The 9,951-nt window shown below is 43.2% G+C and overlaps 1 pseudogene; it reads right to left on the bottom strand.

Annotated features, from left to right (window-relative positions):
* Positions 1–6,338: 6,338 nt before the first annotated feature.
* On the bottom strand, positions 6,339–6,471 carry LOC141062758 (U4 spliceosomal RNA; annotated as a pseudogene).
* Positions 6,472–9,951: the final 3,480 nt, after the last annotated feature.

Here is a 9,951-nt window from a genome sequence, read left to right as displayed (position 1 = left end):
GCAAGCGTCCGGGACCTTCCTGGCTTCTCGGATGGGCCAATCCGAACAGGAGCAGGACCTGAGCATGTGACCTTCGATCTCCAATGGGAGATCACTCCACGGGCATGCTCAGTGGCCCGACATGGGGACTTAGTCCCTGGAGAATCTCGCTGCTGAGCAGCATGTATTGTCATAGCTGCGCCAGGGGTGGCAGCAGCAAGCAAACCCACGGAGCTGGTCTGGGCAGAGCGCCTGGACCGACGAGTTTGCTGAGCAACCTCCTCTGCGGCTGGAGAGGAATGGGATTCTCGCTGTGCAGCAACAGAAATCCGATGCCTAACACCTCCCTCTTTCCATTTTATAAACATTTCTTTCTTCCTTTTTAGCATGTGCTTAAGTTTTGTGTTCATCCATCCTTGTTTCCTTAAAGGGTTCCTATTCTTTCCTCTTTTCACAATTGTTAACTATTGTGCTTTGAGAATTTCATTTTTCAAGATTTCCCATCCTTCCTGGACATTTTTCTCCTTAAGGATATCCAGCCATTGGATCCCTCCAATTCACTTTCTGAATCCCTTAAAATCTGCCTTTCTGAAATCTAACCTTGACGTCTGAGTCTTCACAGGTCTTCCTCCTCTAGTTATCCAAAATTCTAACATAGCATGGTCACTACCTCCTAGGGTCCCAGCCACTCTTCCCTCCTCAACCACTTCTATGATGGAATCACTGATTGGGTGGATCAAGGAAAGGCTGTAGATATAGTATATCTTGACTTCAGCAAACCATTTGACAAAGTATCTCATACAATCCTTATTGAAAAAATGACTAAGTATGGAATGGACAAGGCAACTATTAGGTGGATTCATAACTGGCTTAGTGATCGGACCCAAAGAGTGGTCGTAAATGGCTGCACATCCAGTTGGAAGAATATCCTGGGCCCTGTATTGTTCAACATCTTTATCAATGATTTAGATGAAGGAATTGAAGGTAAACTGATTAAATTTGCTGATGACACAAAGCTAGGAGGTATAGCTAATACTAGAGAAGAGAGAGAGTGGATTCAAAAAGACATAAATAAACTGGAGAAGTGGGCAGCAACTAACAGAATGGTTTTTAACAGGGAAAAATGCAAAGTACTACATCTGGGCAATAAAAATGAAAAAAGCATATACAGAATGGGAGAAATAGGGCTAAGCAACAGCACATGTGAAAAAGACTTGGGTATACTAATAGATCACAGACTGAATATGAGTCAACAGTGTGATGCAGAAGCAAAAAAGGCAAATGCAATTCTAGGATGTATTAACAGAAGCATACAGTCTAGATCACGTGAAGTCATTATTTCCCTCTACTCCTCTTTGGTCAGACCTCATCTGGAATATTGTGTCCAGTTTTGGGCACCACATTTTAAAAAAGACATCAACAAACTGGAGCAAGTTCAGAAAAAGAGCGACCAGAATGGTGACCGGTCTGCAAACCTTGTCTTATGAGGAAAGGTTGCAGGATTTGGGAATGTTCAGTTTGCAAAAGAGAAGGCTGAGAGGAGACTTAATAGCTGTCTACAAATATCTAAAGGGCTGTCACATTGTAGAAGGATCAACTTTATTCTCATTTGCACAAGGAAAGACTAGAAGCAATGGGATGAAACTGAATGGGAGGAGACACAGATTAGATATTAGAAAAAACTTTTTGACAGTTAGAGTGATCAATGAGTGGAACAGGCTGCCACGAGAAGTGGTGAGTTCTCCTTCAATGGAAGTCTTCAAACAGAGGCTGGACAGACATCTGACTGTGATGATTTAGCGAATCCTGCTTTGAGCAGGGGGTTGGACCAGATGGCCCAGGAGGTCCCTTCCAACTCTACGATTCTATGATTTCCTCCCTGTTTAAAAAGGATTAGATCCAAGGTAGCAGTTCCCCTTGTTTTCTCTCCTACCTTTTGGAAGATAAAGTTGTCAGCAAGAGAGGATATGAATTTACTTGACCTGTTAGTTTTGCCTGAGAGAGATTCCCAACAAATGTCTGGATAGTTGAAATCTCCGATGACCACCATGTCATATTTTTTGGAGAACTTGGCCATTTGATGCATAAAGAGTTCATCCATATCTTCAGCTTGCACTGGCGGCCTGTAGTAAATGCCTACAATGGTGTCCTTTCCATTGTTCTGTCCTTGTATTCTTACCCAAACAGTTTCCACAGAACTCCCAGTCTCTGAAGCTTCAATCTCTGTGCAGATATACGCGTTTCTAACATACAATGCGACACCTCCTCCTCGTTTATCAAGTTTGTTTCTTGCAAATAAGTTGTATTCTTCTAGTCTTCTATTCCAATCATGTGTATTGTCCCACCAAGTTTCAGTGATTCCAATGAATGAATTGTAGATGAATGTAGATGAGAAGATGAATTGTATTTCTCCCGGGAGCTGCAAGGCATGCTTGAAGCAATTATAGCCACTGCTCACAGCACACAGATGAGTGGATTTAACCACATCCAGAACTGACTTACAGCCACCTCTGCTTTGATGCACTGTACAGACTGAAAGCCAGCGGCTCCTGCAAGAAATAAAGTTTATTTTCTCCCGGGTGGCGCATTTTCAGTACAGCGGCCAGTCACCTCCATAACGCTATTAACATGCAGATTAAGCTTATATCTGCAGATTAATAGAATTATTGGACCTGATAGGTTTCCTTTTAAGAAGCGAATACAATTGAATTCCAGGAGAGAACAATGGCTGGGGATCTGGCTGAGAGCGCTGTGAGCGGTGTTAGTGACTCAGGCTGTTTTCACACTTGCGTTTTTTGCGCTGCGTTTTTGCGCTGCGTTTTTGCGCATACATGCGCATGCGTTTTTTCCCTATATTTAACATGGGCGCGCATTGTCATGCATTTGTACGCGTTTGTATGTGCATGCGTTGTTTTGAAGTGTGCGCCCAGGCACACAAAATGCAACCTGTTGCATTTTTGGTGCATCCGACTTGTCTCAAAAAAAACGCATGCGTACGCAATGCACACGGAATTCACCCAAAAACACATTAAAGTCTATGGGAGCGTTGACGTGCGCATGGTCATGCACACATCTGCGTTTAAAAACGCATGCTTTTTTTAAAAAAAAAAACATGCGCAAAAAACAAGAAAACACATTAAAACCGCATGATGCATTTTTTATGCGTGTTTGCACTGTGCACACAGCGCAAAAAAACGCAAGTGTGAAAGTAGCTTCACTGGCACTGTTCACCTGTGTCCTTTTTGTTTTTTTCAAAATTGTGTCGCCACAGGGAGGCAAAAACCTACATTGGCTACCCTTCCTGCAGACCTGATTTCTAGTTTCCTCCCAAACTCCATAAACTTACTGATTGGTAAACTAGCTTCATATAAGAATTCAAATTATCTGTCTCCAATTTAGGGAAACTAGATTGTGAGCCCCAACTGGTGACAAGGACTGATGTGAATGTTGAAAATCTATGGAGAATGTTGAGGCTTCAAAAGCAATGGAAAATAAATTAGACACAGAGGTACATAAAGGTGCTTCTCCTTAAATTAAAATATCATCAAAAAGTTAATTTATTTCAGTTCTTCAATACAAAAAGGGAAACTCATATTATATAGGGTCATTACACACAGAGTGATCTATTTCAATGTCACGTGTTTATTTCTGGTAATGCTGATGATTATGGCTTACAGCCAATGAAAACCTAAAAGTCATTAACTCAGTAAATTAGAATAAGTAACAAAAAACACCTGCAAAGACTTCCTAAGCATTTAAAAAGGTCGCTTAGCCTGTTTCAGTAATTTCGACAATCATGGGGAAGACTGCTGACTTGACAGATGTCCAGAAGGCAGTCACTGACGCACTCCACAAGGAGGGTAAGCCACAAAAGGTCACTGCTAACGAAGCTGTCTGTTCACCGAGTGCTGTATCCAAGCATATTAATGGAAAGTTGAGTGGAAGGAAAAAGTGTGGGAGAAAAAGGTGCACAAACAACTGGGATAACCGCAGCCTTGAAAGGATTGTTATGAAAAGGCCATTCAAAAATTTGGGGAAGATTCACAATCAGTGAACTGCTGCTGGAGTCAATGCTTCAAGAGCCACCACACACAGACGTATCCAGGACGTGGGCTACAAGTGTCGCATTCCTTGTGTCAAGCCACTCATGATCAAAAGACAATGCCAGAAGCATTTTACCTGGGCCAAGGAGAAAAAGAATTGGACTGTTGTCAGTGGTCCAAGGTGTTTTTTTCAGTAAAAGTAAATTCAAGTAAATTTTGCATTTCATTTGGAAATCAAGGTCCCAGAGACTGGAGGAAGAGTGGAGAGGCCACAATCCAAGCTGCTTGAGGTCTAGTGTGGTTTCCACAATCAGTGATGGTTTGGGGAGCCATGTCATCTGCTGGTGTACGTCCACTGTATTTTATCAAGAACAAAGTCAGGGCAGCCGTCTACCAGGACATTTTAGAGCATTTCATGCTTTCCTCTGCCGACAAGCTTTTCGGAGATGGAAATTTCATTCTCAAGCAGTACTTGGCACCTAACCACAATGCCAAAAGTACTAATACCTGGTTTACAAACAACAGTATCACTGTGCTTAATTGGCCGCAAACTCGCCTGACCTTAACCCCATAGATTTATTGTCAAGAGGAAGATGAGAGACACCAGACTCAACAATGCAGACGAGCTGAAGGCTGCTATCAATGTAACCTGGGCTTCAATAACACCTTAGCAGTAGAGTTGAGCGACTTTGGTCGGATCGGGTTTCATGAAACAAAATTTGTTTCAGATGAAACTGGTCCGACTAGGGCAAAAAAAAAGTCGGAGTTTCATCCGAAACCCGACCCCAATGCAAGTCAATGGGGATTAAAAGTCGGCATTGAGTGGATGAATGTCATCCGCTCAATGCCGACTTTTATTTCCCATTGCCTTGCATTGGGGTCTGGTTTCGGACGAAACTCCGACTTTTTTTTTGCCCTAGTTGGACCAGTTTCATCTGAAACAAATTTTGCTACATGAAACCCGATCCGACCAAAGTCGCTCAACTCTACTCAGCAGTGCCACAGGCTGATCGCCTCCATGCCACGTCGCATTGATGCAGTAATTGATGCAAAAGGAGCCCCGTCCAAATATTGGGTGCATTTACAGAACACACATTTCAGTAGGCCAACATTTCGGATTTTAAAATAATTTTTCAAGCTGGTGTTATAAAGTATTCTAATTTACTGAGATAATGACTTTTTAATAAACATGTAAAATAGATCACTCTGTGTGTAATGGCCCCATATAATATATGAGTTTCACATTTTGTATTGAAGAACTGAAATAAATTAACTTTTTGACAATATTTTACTTTAGTGAGAAGCACTTGTATCTGTGCATGGCTTCTGTACCAGCATGTTAGAGTCCAGCAAAGCTGAGCATAGTTCCTCTCAACAGAAGACTTTAATGTCAGCATAATGTGTATGTGAACAACCCTATTCTTTATAGGGGTGGAATAAAGAAGAACATTTATCATTTTTACACAAAAGAGGTGATATTTGGATGAAAGTAGTCAGACCACTATCGATTTAAAGAATGAATGTCCCATGTCCCTCAACTGAATGGAATGGTGGTCACACATGCATGATACCATTTCATTTATCTTCTATGGGATCCACAAGAATAGTTACACTGTGTATACTCTTTGACAAAGAAAGGGTTTGCTGTGTGTAATCATGACCACTACTCCATTTAAAAAGCAGAATGGAACCTCATTATCGTGATTAGAAGGAAACTCAGTTATAAGACCCCCTATAATTATAATTTGAAATCATGGGCCATAGAATCATAGAATGTTAGAGTTGGAAGGGACCTGGACGTCCAGGGTCATCGTGTCCAACACCCCTGCTCAATGCAGGATTCATTAAACCATCTCACACAGATGTCTGTCCAGCCTCTGTTTCTGAGAGGAGCTAAGACAATCATTTGCATGCCATGGATTAAAGGGGGTTTTACACATAGCCATATCGCTAGCAATATCGCTGAAGCATCACCGATTTGGTGGCGCAGCAGCAATATCGCTAGCGATATCGCTATGTGTGATACTTACCTCCGACCGGCTCCCCTGCTGTCTGTCGCTGATCGCGCAGCTCCATTTCTCGTCGGGCGCTTCCTGCTGGTGCCGTCGAGCGACGCGTGGAGGCGGGCGGGAGGACATCAGGATCGCCGCGTCTGAAAGATAAATAATGACCGCTGTATCGCTGCTGCATAGCTGTGAGATCTTTCTGTGTGACAGCTCACTAGCAACCATTTAGCGATGCACCAGCGATCCTGACCGGGTCGTATTGTGGTCGGGATCGCTGGTGCATCGCTAAATGGAAAAGGGGCCTTATGTGTCCTGAAAGACCAAAAAAAATTGCCAAAGCTGACTGTATTTCAAGTCATCATGGCGGGGTATTGGGAAAAGTTTTCAATTAGCAATAATCACGCCTCTGTTACATCTCATGTTCTACGATATTGCGCAAAGTTGAAGGAACTCAGGCTGCCAAGGAATTCCCACTTCCCAGCGGGGCCAACCCCTTCAAAGCTCGGTTCACACTATCATCATTGTTGAAAAAGTCTGTTGTGCTGCTATAGATGCAATTTATGTCAATGAGATCTATTACACAATGGATCACATTGATCCACTATAATTCCTTTATAAATGGAACGAAAGATGCCAGAGTAAAGAAAGCCTTAAAGATTATTGTTAGAACTCAGCTTTATTATTTGCCACAATGTGACTAACTATGAAGAAACATAAAGAACAGGTGTTGAGACATAAACCCAGTTATGTTATTTCTCCTGTAGCAGTTTTTTGGTTAGTTGGAAGAATGAGCAGATCAGAAGGGCCAAATCTTTCTTATATGTCGTTAGCTTCTATGACAGACTCCCGGGATTCAGCAGATGAAACCCACTGAGTCTGGACTGTTAAATCTTGGGTTTTTTCCAAAGCGCTTGGTTCTCTTTCAATATAAAATCTAGGCAGCGAGAGCAAATCTGTTGGAGTTATAGGGAGATTTGTTTCTAAGGCAAGAGACGTGATCTGGTGTTCTAAAGTCGGTTTGTTATATAGTGTATCATTGTATTATGCTACCCTCTATTGGAAATTCACAGAATCACGGTCGACAAATTGCAAGGCCCTAAGAGTCTTGAAAATTTGAAAAACCTGCAATTTATACAAGATAAAAGGGTAAGAGATAATCACAGAGATAGAGTTCTTTATATTAACGGCATTCTGGATACCCAGTAGGGTTAAAAAGCTGGTAACTTATGTTTCTTCCAATTGGGGAGGCCTATTCGAGAAAGTGATATTCACACCCTACACATTTCTAGAACAACAACATCACTGATAGGTGTTAAATATTGGGCACAAATATGGCCACAACTTCAATGATTTCTACTGACAAACACTCTAAATCAGTGGACAGGGGTCACAGGATCTTGGTTTCTCAAATAAGTGAACGAATTTGCATCCTTGTCAGAAACTGCTCCCACAACTTTTAACTCTCTGACCAAGTAGCACGTCTTAGGGTGTGTTTTCACGGTCTGGAAACGCTGCGTGTTTGACGCTGCGTACAGCAACAGCGTCAAACCAGCAGGGTCCAGATGTTACAGCATAGAGGAGGGGATTTCATGAAATCCGGTATCCACTATGCGTTAAAAGACACAGGCGGTAGACCTGCATAAAAGGACAGCAGCATGTCTGTTTACGATGCAGCGACGCTCCGTCGTCGCAGTGTAAATTTCCCTTAGACAATCATTAGATGCGGTAAATTTGCATCTAATGATTAGTCACATGCGTAGTAACTGCATAATCGCAGCTTACTACGCATGTCTACTAATTTACACATTGTCTTACCTGCCCCCCCGGCCGGAAGTCCACATCCACTGCAGTTCTCACGATAACATAGCTTATCGCGAGAACTGCCGTGCACGAGACCGGTGGTAATCTCCGGTCACACTAGGCTAGTTCTCACGGTCAGCTGACCGCGAGAGCTAGAGTGTAGGTGACCGCTGGAGATATCTCCGGTTGTCATCTACAAACTCTTCTATATCTGGATGTCATGCATCCAGATGTAGCAGAGCTGGACTCGTCGTAGGACACTTGTTTAATGGACTACGTCGCACAGGAAGTATTTGTGGTTGTTAGTTGTTTTTTTTTTCGGGAAATCGAGGGATTCGGGGATTAGGAGTATAATAAAATGGCAAAACTGTGTGGTGTTTTATTTCATTAAAATACTTTTTTTCTGGCTGTCTTTTTTTTAACCCTTTCATACTTTAGGATTAATAATGGGTTGGTGTTGTGAACACCTTTGACCTGGCTTCTGAGTGTGGGCTCCCTCTGGTGGTTGCTGCTGGTAATGGAGCTGGTCTGGCTGACAGAAGTCAATCACCTGAGGATGATGATTGGAGGTCAGGTGTTACAGACTGGAGAGATTTAAATGAGCAACCTTCCCTCAGTTGTAGCCGGTGATTTGGTTTGCTTCCTGAGCATTTTGGATCCCTGCTTGCCTCCTGCTCCATCCTGCATCTTTCAGATAAGTTATTTGTCTGCTTGAATCTTTTTTGCATTTTGATTCATTTTTGCTTTTCTCTGATTTTTGCTCTGCTGGTGTGAGTTCAGCCAGGTTCCCTGTTGGGACCTGTGCTGGACTCTGTTTCATATGCCACAGCTTGCATCAGTCTTTTCTGTATCTCTAATCCCCTGTTATATCAGTATCTTTGTTTTGCGTTCAGTTCACACCAGAGTCCTGATTTAGTGGGGGAGAGGTTGTGAGGCCTCAGTACTTTTTCATATCAATGTTGGATTTTTCTTTGGGTTTTTTGCGTGATTGCAGACAGTATCCTTTCCTGTCCTGTTCTATCTAGACAGTTTGGGCCCCATCATTTGCTTACTCTATTTTCTGCCTGTGTTGTGTGCCTCATCTTGTCTCACTGGCAATATATGTTTGGGGGCTATCTATTCCTTTGGGGTTCTACTCCGGGGCAGTTTAGCTTTCTCATTTCTCTCTTTAGGCTTAGTAAATTCTTTGGCTGTGCCGAGGCGTCTAGGGCAGGGTTCGCCAACTCCAGTCTTCAAGGCCCACCAACAGATCATGCTTTCAGGATTTCCTTAGTATTGCTCAGGTGATAATTGCTTAACCTGTGCAATACAAAGGAAATCCTGAAAACATGATCTGTTGGTGGGCCTTGAGGACTGGAGTTGGGGAACCCTGGTCTAGGGCATCGTAGGTATGTCCCATGGATAATTCTAGTTGTGTCGTCAGTTTAGGGGTCTGCAATCCATTAAGCTACCAACCTCTCTGGTCATCTGGTTACCTAGCCTATTCACCGGCTATCCTCCTTGGTTACCCAATCATAACAGGTAGGTGTCTTATTGACGCCTCTCCATTATTAACCGGACTTAATGTCACCTTGCAATCAAAGGTGACATTAACCCCTTATTGCCCCATATGCCACCGCTACACGGCAGTGGGAAGAGAGAGGCCAAGTGCCGAAATTGGTGCATCTTACAGATGCACAATTTCTGGGGCGACTGCGGGCTGGTGTTTGTAGCGGGGGGGGAATATCCATGGCCCCTCCCTAGGCTATGAATATCAGCCCGCAGCTGTCTGCGTAGCCTTTCTGGCTATTAATTATAGGTGGACCCCACGTCATTTTTTTTTGGGGGGGGCCCCCTATTTTAATAGCCAGGAAAGGCTACGCAGACAGCTGCGGGATGAATTTCAAAGCCTGGGAAGATTCATGGGTATTACCCGCTTCCAAGGCTATGAACACTGGCCCCCAGCTGCCGGTTTAACCACTCTGGAATTGAAAATTGCGCGGGAGCCAATGCAATTTTTTTTCCATTTTTTTAAATTAAACATATATTGCATTTAAGGCCAGGGTCACACTTGCGAGAAACTCTCATGAGTCTCGCATGTCAATACTCAGCACTGCAGCCGGCTCTCGGACAGGAGCGTGCAG

Source organism: Dendrobates tinctorius, unplaced genomic scaffold (assembly GCF_039654945.1).
Source record: "Dendrobates tinctorius isolate UK_male_01 unplaced genomic scaffold, ASM3965494v1 ptg000245l, whole genome shotgun sequence".
In the NCBI taxonomy this organism is placed as follows: domain Eukaryota; kingdom Metazoa; phylum Chordata; class Amphibia; order Anura; family Dendrobatidae; genus Dendrobates; species Dendrobates tinctorius.
This window is presented reverse-complemented; position numbering and strand designations above follow the sequence as displayed.